Source organism: Schistocerca piceifrons, chromosome 11 (genome assembly GCF_021461385.2).
Source record: "Schistocerca piceifrons isolate TAMUIC-IGC-003096 chromosome 11, iqSchPice1.1, whole genome shotgun sequence".
NCBI classification, from domain to species: Eukaryota; Metazoa; Arthropoda; class Insecta; order Orthoptera; family Acrididae; genus Schistocerca; species Schistocerca piceifrons.
The window spans coordinates 22,969,966-22,987,033 of NC_060148.1; the positions used below are offsets into that span (position 1 = coordinate 22,969,966).

The window sequence follows — 17,068 nt, forward strand, 5'->3', positions numbered from 1 at the left end:
CATAGTAAGCTGTTCATAACATGACTTAGATACAATGTGACGAGTGATTAAAACCTATATGCTGGGCTTTACCTGTCTGGGCACTACGGTCTTAGGTAAAAAAAGGTAGTAACGTGCTATAAAAGGCTCTCACCAACTATACACTCATTATGAATGTAGTACGGATCAACTATGAAAACTTGCATAGGCACATAAAATTACAGAAGGCCAAATCAGAAAAGTTTTTTAGCAGTACTTTTTATGTGGTTTTCCGAGCATAACAGATACACAAAACTTATCATCATAGTTTTTGAATACGCCGCACAGGATCTCTGGAGTGCCGCATAAAATATGTCTAAGAAATTATAGTCCGCCGATTCTAATTGGTTGTTCAACAATTTGCTTGGAAACCTTTTTCTGTTTTTGTAAATTTCGATGTTTCCCAAAATGTTGAGTTTGCTTCCTTTAGATGCTTTATGCAAGATTTTCATACCTTGTCCCATATCAGTAATTTTATGGTTCGAGTCCCTTACATGGTCACCCAAAGTGGACTTATTGTGGGCACTCGTGTGCTCACGAAAGCAAAAAGTAAAAAACGGTCTCCCCGTTTGCCCCACATAAAAGCCTTCACACCCGCCACGTTGTAATCTGTATACCCCTCTGTTTCTAAATTTATCGGCGCTGTCTTCAGTCGTATGCCTATGTTTCTAGTGCAAACTATTTATTGTGCTAAATGACAAGACCACACCGGACTTACGAAACTGTCGGTCTATTTTGTCAGACAACGGGCCTTGATATGTCGTTGGAACATACTTTTTATCCCTACTATTGTTAGATGGCCTTTCCTTCTTATCCCTGCTTTTTTTTAATTTTTATATACAACGTGTCCACCATGCCTGCATCATAACCATTGCTACAGGCTATATGCTTGAGAACATCTATCTCTTGCCTAACCCTGCTCCATTGCAATGGCATCTTTAAGAGCCTATGTATCATTGAGCAAAAATAGGACTTTTTATACTTAGATGGATGGTTGAATTGCGCACGAATAACAAGGTACGTAGCTACTGGTTTCCTGTAAATGCTAAACGTATGACAGCCGGCTGCTTTTTCTCTCTTAGCGCTATATTATCCCTGCAAGCTGAGCCGAGCCGAACTTGTGGAATTTGTCGATCTAGTAGAAACTTCACTATCCTGTAAGAGGGAATTCTCACAGCCAGAAGGCTTGGTACGGTGGAAATGTGCGAAGCAAACGGACGACCGTGCCACAGAGATGCGCTCGTGCTTCTTACAGCCGACTTAGTGAGTTCGACTGGGGTCAAATTGTGGCCATCCGAGCGGCCGGACGGTCCTTTCGGCGAGTTGCCACACGGGTGGTACGTGCTGCATCTGTTGTGCAATGGTGCCGATGTCATCGGCCTCGTGAATATTTCCACACCCGTAGATCGGGTTGTGGACGTCCACGGAGCACAGACACCTGCCAGGGTCTCTGTATCGTAAGGGAAGCGGTGTCGGATCGCACAGCTACCACAGCACACGTAAGAGGTCTTGTCAGCCGTGACGGGTCAATGCGACCTGTCGCAAACCGATTAGTCGCAGCAAGACAGCGGGCGTGAACACGTCTCTAGCCCGCGTTCCGCCCGTGCCGCGGCATCGACACGCACAGCTCGACTGGTGCCGTCAGAGGATCGTACGGAAGATGGAATAGTGTCCTGTGGTTTTCAGAAATGAAAGCAGATGCTTCCTGCATGTGAGGGACGGTTGTGCGTTCGACACAGACCCGGTTGGCGCTGTCTCGTAGGCTGTATTTGTCCCGTACACCCTGACCCCGTCCCAGTCCTTATGGTCTGGGGTGCCGTAAGGTACAATTTTTACTCACCTTTCGTGTTTCTGGTGGAGATGCTAATCAGCATCGAGTACGTGCAGAATGTCGATAGACCCATTTTTCGCCTTTCTTGCAATGAGGTGGTGATGTGTTGTTCAGACACGATTGTGCTCACCCTTGCTCACGAAACTCGACGTGCTCCGCGAGACGTGCAGAAACTTTCCTGGCCGGCAAGACCTCTGGACTTCTCTGTTACCGAACACGTGCGGGACGAGGAGCGACTTCTCGGCCGACTGCTCTTACGGGACTGTGTGAACAGGTTGAGCAGGTGTAGCGTAACGTATCCCGGGACAGTATTCACTACCTGTACTATCAACTGGGTGCCAGAGTCAGCACCTACACTGCCACCTGTCGAGGCTACGCCGTGTACTAGTATGGGTGTTACGGCGTGGGTCGGTATCTGGTACCTAGGAACTGCCTGTGCTATTGATTTGTAAATGTAATCACTTCGTGTACTCCGTATGTGCTGTTGTAACAATAAATCATGAGTGAATTGGTTCTTTACTGATTGTGTAGGTCATTCTAATAGCAAAGAACTCGCAGAAGAAGGAATATGTTTCACTGTAATGAAGACCAATAACAGCACATAGTTCTTGAGGTATGCATTTTAAAGCCCACGATTAGTGGACTTAAGTTCTTGTTTTGATCCATATTACCACCTCCCAAAGTGTGGTATACTCTTTATAACATCCTGTATATGTAGATGTAAGCAGATTTTGAGTGAAAAGTGAATAGGATTTTCTTAAAAGCCCAAATTGAGGCAGTACTGAAATCCTTAATAAATACCAATCTTTTTTAATTTTTTTATTTGATTAGAATGAAAGATTTTGGAAACTTTCCCTGCTTACAGACCGTATGTTAAACACATGACTGATCACAATTAAGCATAATAAGCAAATAGAAGAAAAGAAAAAGAAATTTAAAGTACATACATCAGTCTGACCCTATTCCGTGATGTTGGGAATCTTAACAATTTGAGTTCGTATATCAGCTGACTTTGGTAAATGATCAAACAAGGGGAAGTCCAAGACTGAATGACGACAACTGTATGGAAATGATAGGTGGCTGCTCACTGTATAAAGGAGATGTTGAGTCACAGACTAGCACAACGAAAAGACTGCTATACATTTAAGTTTTCGGCCAAAAGGTCTTTTTCTGAAGTAGAAGACACAGACACATTCACATACACATTCACATAACCTCAACTAGCAGACCGACAGTGGTCATGTGTGTGTGTGTTGGCTTGTGTGAATGTGTGTTTGTTTTCTACTTCAGAAGGAAGTCTTTCGGCCAAAAGCTTTTGTAAAAGATCTGTTTTTTAACTCCTGTCTAATCGATTAGAACCCAGCACTTGACATCTGTTCTTTTATATTTTTAGAGTCTGATCATCATAACATAACACGTGGTAGTAACCATCAAATATTTAATAATTCTGACCCAAAGGATGAACTGTTTGCAAAAGTAGTCAATTTTTGTTCACCATATCTGTCAGAAAATAACACTGCCTAGAAAAAGGTTCAGAATGCTAGTGAAATTACCAAGCAAATGATATAGAAATTGTGCTATCCAGATACGATTCTCAACCCTCCGTAAGAGTGCCTACTGAACTTTATAGATGTTCCCCTGCATGCCTTACAGGACTAGCATTCCTGGAGGAAAGAATGTTGGGGAGAAATGTCTTGGCCACAGAACAGAATTTTCACTGTAGCATTTTGTGTATTGTTTTTAAAACAGAAGTTTGGAAGTGACTCTTCAAGCTGTCCCGGCAGATATGTTGTAAATAGTCTTCTAATGTTGTAAATAGTCACTATTTACAGAAGTTTGGAAACTAGAAGAGGGGAACTTATGGACTGGACCTCTTCAACTTTGTTCACACTTACAGGATTTGGAGCTCTGTGCTAAAAGCAGTGTGACTTGATTGTCAAAAACTGAAAGAAAAAACAAAATCCTTGAAGAGAATAAGATTTCAGATTGCTCTTAAGCACAAACAGTTGTACACTATTAACATAATTGTTGCAATTTTTTACTGTTATTTAAATTACAAACTTATTTATTAACAAATGGAAATGTTAGCTAACATCTTTTCTTCCTTGTAACTGGTCATATGAAAATGAATTAAAATTTGATGCAGACGTGCAAAATACCTTATTGTTAAATAAGAAAACTATATACATCATTAATACTGTACAGTCTCTAGAAATTAAAAAAAGAATTTATTTTCTATTTGATGCTTCCCATTGTTTCCAGCAAATTTTAATTTATTGTGAACTATCCACCCACTTCACTTTCACACAGATAACCTTAAGTATCTTTGACCACACAACTTGTTTCATATAACTAAATGATTTAAGCAGCACATATCAGGGAAATTCTGAGGCACAACTTTTGCGACAAACACCATCGTAGCTCAGCCAATTTGTGTGAAAAATTTGTGCTTTGCATACACAAACCATCCTTGTGAATCGGTCTTATCTATTACTGAAAATTGTATCAAAATACCTGGAATAATTCCTAGATTGTCCTTCACATACAGACAGTAAACTATGAGAGGTGAGAGGAGCAGGGTGGGGGTGGGGGGGGCAGGGAGGGGGGGGGGGGGTTCATACCAGTCACCTCCCCCTGCGGGTCCAGGGTAAGAATAGGTCCGAGGTATTCCTGCCTGTCGTAAGAGGCGACTAAAAGGAGTTTCAACCATTTCGGCCTTCCATGTGATGGTCCCCCTTGGGGTTTGACCTCCATTTTTCAAAATTCTACAGAAGTACGAGCCTTTTGGGGAAGGACACCTTACGTGGTGTACCATTGGTCCTAAGTGCACTAAGACCTTGTCACTCAGCATTGTACCGGCGTTGTAACCATACCCACTATTCCTCAAATTGAGCCTAAACGCCTGATGGGTTGTACAAGTTACGCCCATAGTGCGTCCCCATCTGCACCAGCGATCATAATGGACTTTCCATGGCACCAGAAATCCAGCACGGTAGCCAGCCCGTTGTGGTGGGGTCGTCATGTACCCTCTAGGTTGTAGCCCCCTGACAACACAGGGATCGTACTGCCGATACCTGAGCTGCACCCTCCCCACGTCGGCCAGGGAGTAGATGCCCGTCTCCTTGTGGCATCAGGACTCCCGGCAACGGTCATCCTGCCAGGTGGCCCTTGCTGAGGCTGGGTGGCGCCCGTGGGGAGAGCCGCTGGTCGGAGTGGGTGGTATCGGGGCGGACGTTTCACAGATGAAACGTCGACACGTATCAGGTCGCTCTGCGGCAGAGTCTTTCAAAAGAAAAGGTACCATTTCTAGTTCTGGTTCTCCTGCCCTTTCCCCCTTGGCCACTCCCTGGGAGGAGGGACAGGCCCGCCGGCTTGGGGCGAAGTACTTCCTCCGCTATTTGGTCTGTTCTCGAACCGATGGGGGGACGTTCGCCACCTCCAAGCCCATGTGCTTTGTTCAGCACATTGAGGACATCTTCGGGGAAATCGAGGCTCTCAGCAAGATGCGTTCAGGGTCCGTTCTTATCAAGACCAGGCGTGCGACCGCCTAGGGGACATCCCAGTGTCCATTGTCCCGCATCTGGCACTAAATAGGACGCAGGGGGTTATTTTTCATCGTGACCTCCTGCTACAATCTGATGAGGAGCTCAGGGCCAACCTGGAGCGCCGAGGCGTGCATTTCGTCCGGCGAGTCCAGCGCGGCCCCAAAGACCGTCGCATCGACACCGGGGCCTTTATCCTCGCCTTCGAGGGGGACGTTCTCCCGGAGAAGGTAAAGGTGATGTGCTACCGGTGCGACGTGCGACCTTACGTCCCGCCACCTATGCGCTGTTTTCGGTGTTTGCGCTTTGGGCACATGTCGTCACAGTGTGACAATTGTGGCAGCAGCATTTGCCTTTGTGGCAATTGTGGACGTCCTCTTCGTGAGGATAGGTGGCACCCCACCACCTCGGTGCATTAATTGTCCTGGCATCCACTCACCTAGATCCTCAGACTGCCCCGTATATCAGAAGGAGAAGAAGATACAAGAACTCAAAACTTTGGATCGGCTCTCTTATTCTGAGGCCAGGAAGAAGTATGACCGCCTCCATCCCATGCCGTTGACCACTTCGTTTGCCTCAGTTGTGTCCACTCCTTCCGCGGTATCCTCACCCCTATCCTGTCCCTCCTCCGCCCATCAGGGGGCTCTGCCTCCGCCTCCCAAATCCCTCCCTTCCAAAACCTCCTCCCCCGTGGCCCCCGCCCCCTCTGCCCCAGGGGCCACCCTTCCTCCTCCTCCTCTCCCCCCGCCACCTGAGAAGCGATCCTCTTCTCAGGCGTCCATCGGGGAAACGTTCCGGACCCCAGCTTCCGAGGTCCGGCGTTCCAAAACGGACCCCGCGCGTGAGGACCTTCTTCGGGTCCAGCCCACCATCCCTGTGCCTCCTCGACCTTCCAAGAAGGCCTCCAAGAAGAAGTCTCTATCCCCCTCTCCACCCCGGCGCGTTTCGTCTGATGCTCCATCCGTGAGTCGCTGCTCCCGGCCGTCCTCAGTTTCGCCGGGACGCTCTGCTGCCAGGCGCTCAGCTGGCCTCTCGTCGGCAAATGCTGCTGCCCCTCCTACACAACCAGGGACAGCGGCCGCAGCTGGCGACGACTCGATGGAACCGGATCCGCCTCCTGCCGGTTGTAGCGTTGTTCCCTCGCAACCTGGCCCTCCGCGGCCGTCGAGGTGACCAGCTCTTCCCCCGTCTCGTTCCCCCAACTTTTTGACTAGCGATGGCCTTGTTACATTGGAACATAAGAGGTATTCGATCTAATCGGGAGGAATTACAACTGCTCCTCCGCCTGCGCTGTCCGCTCGTCCTTGGTCTCCAGGAAACCAAGTTGTGCCCGACTGACCGTATTGCCTTTGCCCACTATACCTCGGAGCGGTATGACCTCACCCCTGTGGACGGTATCCCAGCTCATGGTGGGGTCATGTTGCTCGTTCGGGACGATGTCTATTACCATCCCATCCCATTGACCACCCCACTCCAAGCAATAGCTGTCCGTATTACTCTTTCTGCTTTTACTTTTTCAGTTTGTACCATCTAGCACTCCACCGTCATCTGCTGTTAGTCAGGCTGACCTGATGCGCCTGATTGTTCAGCTTCCCCCACCGTTTTTATTGTTTGGCGACTTCAATGCCCATCATCCCCTTTGGGGCTCTCCTGCATCCTGTCAAAGAGGCTCACTCTTGGCGGATGTCTTCAACCATCTCAATCTTGTCTGCCTCAATACTGGCGCCCCGACTTTCCTCTCGGACTCTACTCATACCTACTCCCACTTGGACCTCTCGATCTGTTCTACCACTCTTGCCCATCGGTTCGAGTGGTATGTCCTTTCTGACACCTCTTCGAGCGACCACTTCCCCTGTGTCGTTCGTCTCCTGCACCACACCCCATCCCCACGTCCTTCGTGCTGGAACATACCGAAAGCTGACTGGGGACTTTACTCCTCCCTGGCGACCTTTCCGAACCACGATTTTCTCAGTTGTGACAGTCAGGTAGAATACCTCACGGCTGTTATCATCAATGCTGCCGAACGTTCCATTCCTCGTACTACCTCTTCTTCACGTCGCGTTTCCGGCCCCGTGGTGGAACGAGGCTTGTAGGGACGCTATCCATGCTCGACGACGTGCTTTACGCACCTTTTGCCGCCATCCTACGTTGGCGAATTGTACTGAATACAAACGACTCCGAGCGCAATGCCGTAGAGTCATCAAAGACAGCAAAAAAGCTTGTTGGGCCTCTTTCACCAGCTCCTTTAACAGTTTTACTCCCTCTTCCGTCGTTTGGGGTGGCCTGCGCCGGCTGTCGGGCATTAAGGCCCACTCCTCGGTACCTGGCCTTGTTGATCCTGTGGCTGTCTCCAACACCTTTGGCCGCTTTTTCGCGGAGGTTTCAAGCTCCGCCCATTACCACCCTGCCTTCCTTCCCAGGAAAGAGGCAGAAGAGGCTCGGCGACCTTCCTTCCAGTCGCTGAATCTGGAAACTTATAATGCCCCTTTTACTATGCGGGAACTCGAACGTGCGCTTGCACTGTCCCGGTCCTCTGCTCCGAGGCCAGATGCCATTCACGTTCAGATGCTGGCACACCTTTCTCCGGCGGGCAAAAGCTTCCTTCTTTGTACCTACAATCGCGTCTGGACCGAAGGTCAGGTCCCCATGCGTTGGCGTGACGCCGTCGTTGTTCCTATACCCAAACCTGGGAAAGATAGACACCTTCCTTCTAGTTACCGCCCCATTTCTCTTACAAGCTGTGTCTGTAAGGTGATGGAGCGCATGGTTAATGCTCGGTTAGTCTGGATTCTTGAATCTCGACGGCTACTTACTAATGTCCAATGCGGCTTTCGTCGCCGCCGCTCCGCTGTTGACCACCTTGTGACCTTGTCGACATTCATCATGAACAACTTTTTGCGAAGACGCCAAACGACATCCGTGTTCTTCAACTTGGAGAAGGCTTATGATACCTGTTGGAGAGGAGGTATCCTCCGCACTATGCACAGGTGGGGCCTACGCGGTCGCCTGCCCCTTTTTATTGATTCCTTTTTAACGGATCGAAAGTTTAGGGTACGTGTGGCTTCCGTATTGTCCGACGTCTTCCTCCAGGAGAACGGAGTGCCTCAGGGCTCCATCTTGAGCGAAGCCCTTTTTGCCATCGCGATCAATCCAATTATGGATTGCATTCCACCTAATGTCTCAGGCTCTCTCTTTGTCGATGACTTCGCGATCTACTGCAGTGCCCAGAGAACATGCCTCCTGGAGCGCTGCCTTCAGCGTTGTCTAGACAGCCTATACTCATGGAGCATGGCAAATGGCTTCCGGTTCTCTGAAGAGAAGACGGTTTGTATCAACTTTTGGCGATATAAAGCGTTCCTTCCGCCATCCTTACATCTCGGTCCCGTTGTTCTCCCATTCGTGGAAACAACTAAGTTTCTAGGGCTCACGTTGGACAGGAAACTGTGTTGGTCTCAACATGTCTCTTATTTGGCGGCCCGTTGTACACGTTCCCTTAATGTCCTCAGAGTTCTTAGCGGTTCATCTTGGGGAGCGGATAGCACTGTCCTGCTTCGCTTGTATCGGTCCATAGTCCAATCGAAGCTGGATTATGGGAGCTTCGTCTACTCGTCCGCTCAGCCATCTCTCTTACGCCGGCTCAACTCCATCCACCATCGGGGGATACGTCTTGCGACCGGAACCTTCTACACTAGTCCTGTCGAGAGTCTTTATGCTGAAGCTGCCGAATTACCATTGACCTACCGGCGCGACGTACTGCTGTGTCGGTATGCCTGCCGGCTGTTGTCTATGCCCGACCACCCCTCTTACCAGTCCTTCTTCGCCGATTCTCTCGACCGTCAGTACGGGTTGTATGTGTCTGCCCTGCTGCCCCCCGGAGTCCGCTTCCGTCGCCTGCTTCGACAATTGGATTTTGCCCTCCCTACCACCTTCAGAGAGGGTGAGAGCCCGACACCACCTTGGCTCCAGGCTCCGGTTCATATTTATCTCGACCTCAGCTCACTCCCGAAGGAGGGTACTCCGGCTGCAGTGTATTGCTCACGGTTTGTCGAACTTCGTGCTCGACTTGCCAGTCACACCTTTATTTACACCGATGGCTCCAAAACTGACGATGGTGTCGGCTGTGCCTTTGTCGTCAGGGCCGCCACCTTTAAATACCGGCTCCTCGACCAATGTTCAAGCTTTCCGGCCGAGCTTTTTGCTCTCCATCAGGCCGTTCAGTATGCCCGCCGCCACCGCCATTCATCGTATGTACTCTGCTCTGACTCACTCAGTGCTCTTCAGAGCCTTCGAGCTCCCTATCCGGTCCATCCCTTGATTCAACGGATACAGCAGTCCCTCCATTCTTTCGCTGATAATGGTTCTCCTGTCAGCTTTCTGTGGGTTCCCGGACATGTAGGAGTGCCTGGGAATGAGGCTGCGGATGCTGCAGCCAAGGCTGCAGTCCTCCTGCCTCGGCCAGCCTCCCATTGTGTGCCGTCATCTGACGTTCGTGGGGATGTATGTAAGAGGCTTGTGTCGTTGTGGTGGGATGCTTGGTCATCCCTCCAAGGAAACAAGCTCCGGGCAGTAAAATCTGACGTTCGTGGGGATGTATGTAAGAGGCTTGTGTCGTTGTGGTGGGATGCCTGGTCATCCCTCCAAGGAAACAAGCTCCGGGCAGTAAAACCGCTACCAACTGCTTGGACAACCTCCTCCCGACCATCTTGGCGAGAGGAGGTCCTTCTGACCAGGTTGCGGATTGGGCATTGCCGGTTTAGCCACCGCTACCTGCTCTCCGGTGACCCAGCCCTGCAGTGCCCTTGTGGTCAGGCATTAACAGTGCGCCATGTTTTATTGTCGTGTCCCCGCTTTAGTCAATTTCGTGTTGTCCTGTCCCTGCCATCTACTTTACCAGATGTTTTAGCTGATGACGCTCGAGCAGCTGCTCGTATTCTGCGTTTCATAACTTTGACTGGCTTGTCCAAAGACATCTAACCTTTTTACTTATTTTATCTGCATCTTTGTCAGGTCCTTCTGGTGTCCCCCCCCCCCCCCATCCCCTTGAGTTTTACTAGATTCCATGTGCTCTAGCAACAGTGACTGGGCGCTAATGACCTCAGTAGTTGAGTGCCCTTAAACCCCACCAAAAAAAAAAAAAATACCAGTCACCACATGCGACCACCAAATAGTCAGCTTGGCTCCATATTGCTGTTCATACCTTCCAGAACCTCTTCCTGCACAACTCATAGCAGTCCGTGCTGCAAAAAGTTGGTTATTGAGGCTTTGTCAGGTGGTCACAGTAATGGGGTTGGACAGGGTAATTGGAAGTAAAGAGGTGTTATTTTTATTTAAAAAATTATCATATTTGTTAATTAACATTCCTGTTTGTTAATAAATGTGGAATTTTAATAAAAGTATTCTTTCTAGCTACATCAGAACCAATGACTATTAGACTTTTATGCTGCACACTTAGCTGCAGAAAACCATGTAATGCGATTACAAGTTTAGTAAGAGCAGGTGTTGCCTGCAGGGGGAATGACTGTTAAAACTAAGCTGTTGAAAAACAGCCACAAGTCGCACTATGTATTTTTCTTTATTGACCAGTTTCGCTTCTCAGATAACAAGCGACATCAGAATATATACTGTAAAAGATACAGATTGAGATAATACAGAAGGCTTAAACTGACATTACGTAAAGTACGTATTCTACTTCCAGCATAGTGAACTTATGTTTAAAGTTGGCAGACAGCATTAAAGATTGCATTTAAAGTTGGGTAACATCTCTAAAGATTAAAATGGCTGTACTATAGAGAAGCAGATATGTATCAACATGACATGTCTATACACACACATAAAAGAGGCAATTAAAAGAGTAAATTTTGTTTTCTGTAGTTGTAAATTATCTTTGGATACACTATACGTGGATTTTACAAATACTGTTGTTGTAAGTACTATAGTACAGCCAGTCTTCAGCGAGCCAACTTTAAACACAATGTTTATCTCAATTTGTATCTTTTAGAGTGTATTTACTGATAATGCTTGCTCTCTCTCTCTCTCTCTCTCTCTCTCTCTCTCTCTCTCTCTCTCTCTCTATCTCTATCTCTATCTCTCTTAACTTGATCGTGATGCAAAGAATTGCCAGCCATATATGAATGATCAGAAATAAATAGGGGCACACTGTAAGATTCTTTTACAAGAATAGGATATGTGGATGTCTGTAGCCAGATCGTTCAGTCAGTAAGAACATTGCCTGTGAAAGATCACAATAGGGGTTTGAATTCCAGCATACAGTTTGAATCTGTTCAACAATGCACACTGGAGAGTGAAAGACCTCTTCTAAATGATATAGTAAATAATCGGTGTTGCCATAATATTGTAAGTTTTATCAGTGATATTTTCTGAGAATTTAGGTGTAAGGGACCTGTGGTCTCTGGTAGCTTCTTGCAGAGTAATGGCATTCCATCTGTGTTTGCACCTCTGTTTACCTTTGTATTATTGGTATTGCACTTAAAATATCTGTACTGCAGTACAAAAGTTGGAGGTATGTGCTGTTTACCTCGTTAGGGAACAAACTTGTACCACTCAAGATAATCAGGATGTATACACGAAGGAACAACTGGGAAAGTCCCAGGAGTTTTTCACCCAGAAAATATCAAGGACAAACCTGGGAATTTTTCAATGTTTCAGTTAATTTTTTGTAATTTTGACTAGTAAGCACTGGTACTGTAATGAAGAATTTATTTTAGCCCACTGCTGCAGAATAATATTGCAGCATTAAACATAAATGGGAGAATAACACCAAAATAAAACTTAAGTTGCAAAGAAAATGTTCCATTTACAACAACAAAGCACGGTACTCATACAAGTGTCTGTTGACAGCAAAATGTGTCAAAGGCTTTGGGACGAAAACTGTGCAATATTTTGTAATAAGAAACCGCTTTTGATAAGCGTCATATCGCACTGTTTACATTTGTAACTGGCCGTGGAAAAATATTGTGAATGGTGGTACGAGAAGCGTTACTTTCACAGTAAATATTCTTTTACGCAAGGTGAATTATATTGCGTTTAAGAATGTGCAATGAATTTCTTAATTCATTGAGCATTTGTCCCTCATTCAAAACTTAGCAGTTTGAGGACCAGCCATTTAAGCCATTATTTAAAATTTTGCTGGCACATTTGTGTGTGATGTTATCCTAAAAAGCACATGCTAAAAAGACCAAGCTTATAGACATTACAAATTATGCAATAACAATGGCAAAAAAGAATAATTATCCTTACAAAAGGGACAAAGTGAATTGGTGAGTAATTTCACACATAATTGGCTTTTCTGTGGGAAAGTGGACAGAACATGTATTCAGCCAGGTAACCCATGGAATGTTCAGTGCACAGCAGTCAAATTTATAATCGTGCTTGTCAGAAATATTTAGCTGCTGAAATTTAACATGTGTCCTCAGGCTCCTGCCTAACAAACCACCAGGGGGGAAAAAAGGCAAAAAAATTTTGACAACCAATATTACATGTGAAAACTTGGTTTTTCTTGTAGCTGTACTGTAAGTATGTTAATTTAAACCATTAACTTTTCCTGTTTGTGTGTTTGTGCTACTTAAGTGATGTTGCTTGGCTGACTCCATCACATAGCCTATGATCTGAATATCTGCTGTCATTGTCAAGATCACGTGGAATGAGGTACAATTGGTTGCCAAAAGAGCATTGCAGTCTCGATGTCAGTGCTTCGGAAGCTACTGTGCTGCATTTGGTAGAATTCGTATTTATACTCTCATACTAGTATAGCAAGCATTGTACATGTTGCCACACATCGAAGATCTTTCCAAAACATGTTGTTTTTTACTGGGATTTGTTTCTGTTAAATTCAGCACCAATGAATAAATCCTTTACCAAGAAATTGGTAAGTTTTCTAGCTCTGAAGGAAAGTTTAATGTCACTTAACACAGAAAAAATGTTACTTTCACCCAGGCTGAAGTGCATTTTCATCCTAGAAAAAAGTGTGGTTTTAACGGGGAAACTGGGGATTTTTTATTTTTTTATTTTTATTTTAATTTATTATTATTATTATTTTTTTTTTCTCTTGTCTGCGTATATCCCCCGCTACTGTTGACAACAGCAATGTCTACTTTATTTTTCGCCTTCAGTACTGCTCAGTTCTGTCTCAAGTTTATTTTCCCAGCAGTACATTAACGATGGTACTCAGTTATATGGATATGTCAATTCAGTGCCCAGTTTGTGACACTATGCACCAGTATGCCATACCAGTACCTCTGATGAAAAAAGATAAGAACCGCAGATTTTGATATGTGATATGACAGAGCTTCTGCTACGTTTGATCGATGTAAAACAGGCATAGTCACACCTCTAAAATGCTCAGAAAAGGGTTAAAATAACGTTTCAAGAAGTCTACATTTAAAAAACACCCTGTCGAAGGTCACAGTATCGGAACCTCATTTTTTACAAGTTGAGCACTGGGTTTAGTGGTGCAGAGTTGACTGATATTCACCAATGCAGTAGAGCAGCAGCATGATGACACTATGCTGAGCTGTGCCTACGGTGATGGCAAGGAAATTGCACTACTTTGTAGGGTTCTGTGGCTCAGTTGGTAAAAACTGGATCCATATAGGATCACTTTGTTGTCAATCTGCCTGTCCGACTGTTAAAAACCCTTTTTCTCAGAGAACAGGTAGACATATCAAGTTAAAATTTATGTCAAATGCTAAGGCCTATGGTCCATTGGTGGTATAATAAACATTAGCTTATAAGTTGGTGGTGTCAAAAGATATGGCCGTTTGTCACATTTTTTGATACTAGCAAACTCACTCATCAAAATAACAGGTTACCCATTGGTCTAGAACCTTGAAATTTTTCAAAAAGGGTTTCACAGTACATCCAAAGGAAAAAATCTGAAACAGTAAGTTTGTAATTATATTACAGTAGATTCAGATTAACGAACTAATTGGGACCACACCTTGCTCGGATTACTGATTTGTTCGGATTAGCCGGAATTACAGTGACGAGTTTCTAGAATGAAATATACCAAGCAGATTAGTAGGTACACCATGGTAACAAATGGGAACAATAGCTCACTCTCACTACCTTAGTAGTGTCTGAGGTCAGTGCACTCCCAGTTGGCTCACAAAGCGCTTGGTTATGTTGGTTATCGATCGCTAGCACGCGTAACAGTTGTATTGTATTCGTTCAGGTGTAGTGGCATACATATTTTCCTCATAAGTAAATGGAAACATTCAATGTTAACTCTCAAAGAAAAACTGAATGCTTTGAAACGGATAGACAATGGTGAGAATGTATCTAAACTGGCAACGGAACTGGGTGTTGGTAAAGCAACCATTTGTGATTGGAAGAAGAACTGAGTGAAGCTTGAACAGTCCCTTGCAACGTTTTCGGGAAAAACACTTAAAATTTGGCAGACTTTGAAACAGTCCCAGTACGATAAAGTGGATAAAGCTCTTTTCCTTTATTCAGGAAAGAGAAAGGGGAACTCCTTTGAGCAGATCACTGGTTCAGGAGAAGGCAGTTTACCTGAACAAGTTAATGAATAGTGATGAGTCTTTTAGTGCAAGTACAGGTTGGTTGGACAGATTCAAAAAATGTCATTAAATCTGTCAGCTAACAATTACTGGAGAGAAGCTTTCTTCTGAGCGTGATGCAGCAAAGGAATACTTGTGAGAGTTTGAAAAAATGATGAGAGAGAGAAAGTATTCTGTCCGACAAATTAATAATGCTAACGAGACTGGCCTTAATTTTAGGGCATTGCCAACAAAAAGCAGAAGACCATACTCGTGGTTTTAAAATGTGCAAAGATCGTGTGGCTTTATTAGCATGCAGCAACGCTGCTGGTAATCACAAGCTGTCTTTAGTGCTGACTGGCAAATCTGCTAGACCCAGACCTTTCAAAAACTGCAACATCAAGTCTGTGCCCGTATTTTATTGCAATCAAGAAAAAGGCACGGATGAATGATAAGCTGTTCAAAGAATAGTCTGTTCGACGGTTTTCTAAGGAAAATCATTTGTCTCCCCGCGCAATTCTTTTGATTGATAATGCGCCATCTCACCCCAACACTGAGGAATTATGTGATCGAGAAATTGTGGCGAAGTTTTTGCCACCGAATGTTACAACACTTCTACAGCCGATGGATCAAACATTGAAACTGGTTTACAGAATACAATTTTTAAGAATGCTGATCCAAGATGATAGCATTCCTTTAGTGGACAAAATAAAAAATACCAATGTGGAGGATATTATTTATTGGGCTGCTGAGGAATGGCAGAATATTTCAGGAAATACTCTGAGAAAATCGTGGAGAAAACTGTGGACATCTCTTGAATTTCAGGAGAACCTAGTTGGGAATGAAGAGGAAAAATCTTCTACAAATGATACTGACAATCCCTGGGTGTGAAGAAGCTAGTGAAGGAGACGTAAATGAGTCGATGCCAGCGGATGGGGCATATGTGGAGAACGTTACTGATGCTGATTTAGTTGCTGCTGTGACTCGAGACCAGGAAGAAGTGGACTGCTGTGACAGAAGTGACATCAGTGCGACAGAGGAGAGCTGCTGCCACACAGGGACGCAGCAGAAGCCCTTGACCTCACGCTATTTTATTTGGAGCAACAGCTTACTGCTACACCTGCTGATCTGATGTTTGAGATGTTGGCGCAACTGTGTGTCATATAACAGACTGTCTTCATTATGCCAAAAAACAATGACTGAGTTTTCGGTGTCTAAATAGTAGGGATAAAATGTCCGCTGTATTTTAGTAAGTTTGACAGCTTTTCTTTCATTGTTGTTTATTGTTTAAACCTAATGTTTTCTTGCCAATTTTTCCAATACATGTTTACTGTACTGTGTAAATTAAAATAGTGTGCATGTATAGCAGTTTACCATACAGTGTTCCATACTTAGACTAACATTTTTCATGTTCAGATTACCAGGATTCAGATTAGCAGGACTCTGCTGTACATGAAAAATTTTTTTTGTCATTCCTTACGTGACTCTTTATCTTTCATCCGTGTGTTAAGACCCCTTTTTCTCAAGAAGAGGTTGACATATCAAGTTCAAAATTAATGTCACATAGTAGGGTCTGTGTCCCCTTGGTGACATAATTAACATTAACTTCTAAATCAATGCAATTGAAAGGTTTGACCATTTATGTCGCATATTTTGATACTTGAAGAAAACTCACTCATCAAAACCTACAGTGTATTTCCCAGTGGCTTAGAAAAGTGATATTGCGCAAGAATCGAGGTTTTGCAGTTCGAGTAAAGGAACAAAAAAATCTGAAAACTGTTAATTTGTAATTATATCTCACAAAAAAAAATTCTTTTGTCATTTGTTATCAGACTTCAGACTGGAAATTAAAACAGTCTCGAAAGTTGTGGTACCCCCCACACACGTATGTCTTATCAGTATCAATGTTGGTAACATGCAGATATTGTTGAGATTCTCTATTCCTCAAATAGACAAACTGTCTATATACATAATGAAGTTTTTACGGAACACTCAGTGCATGAGTCCTACTCAGACGTGGCCAATTTTTCATCTGTACATGGGCACCCCTGAGAAACTGAGTATTTTCTATTTATGTTAATTACATGTTACAAGCTTTTTCACTTTTGTGAGGGTATTTCTGCAAAAACGAAATCATTATTATCTTATTATTTTGAATAAGC

The 17,068-nt window shown here is 44.8% G+C and overlaps 1 protein-coding gene across 3 annotated transcripts in view; it reads left to right on the forward strand.

Moving 5' to 3' along the window:
* LOC124719954 (serine/arginine repetitive matrix protein 2-like) overlaps positions 1-17,068 on the forward strand; it is a 327,019-nt gene that overhangs the window by 170,293 nt on the left and 139,658 nt on the right. The gene's annotated exons all lie outside the window — the stretch shown is intronic.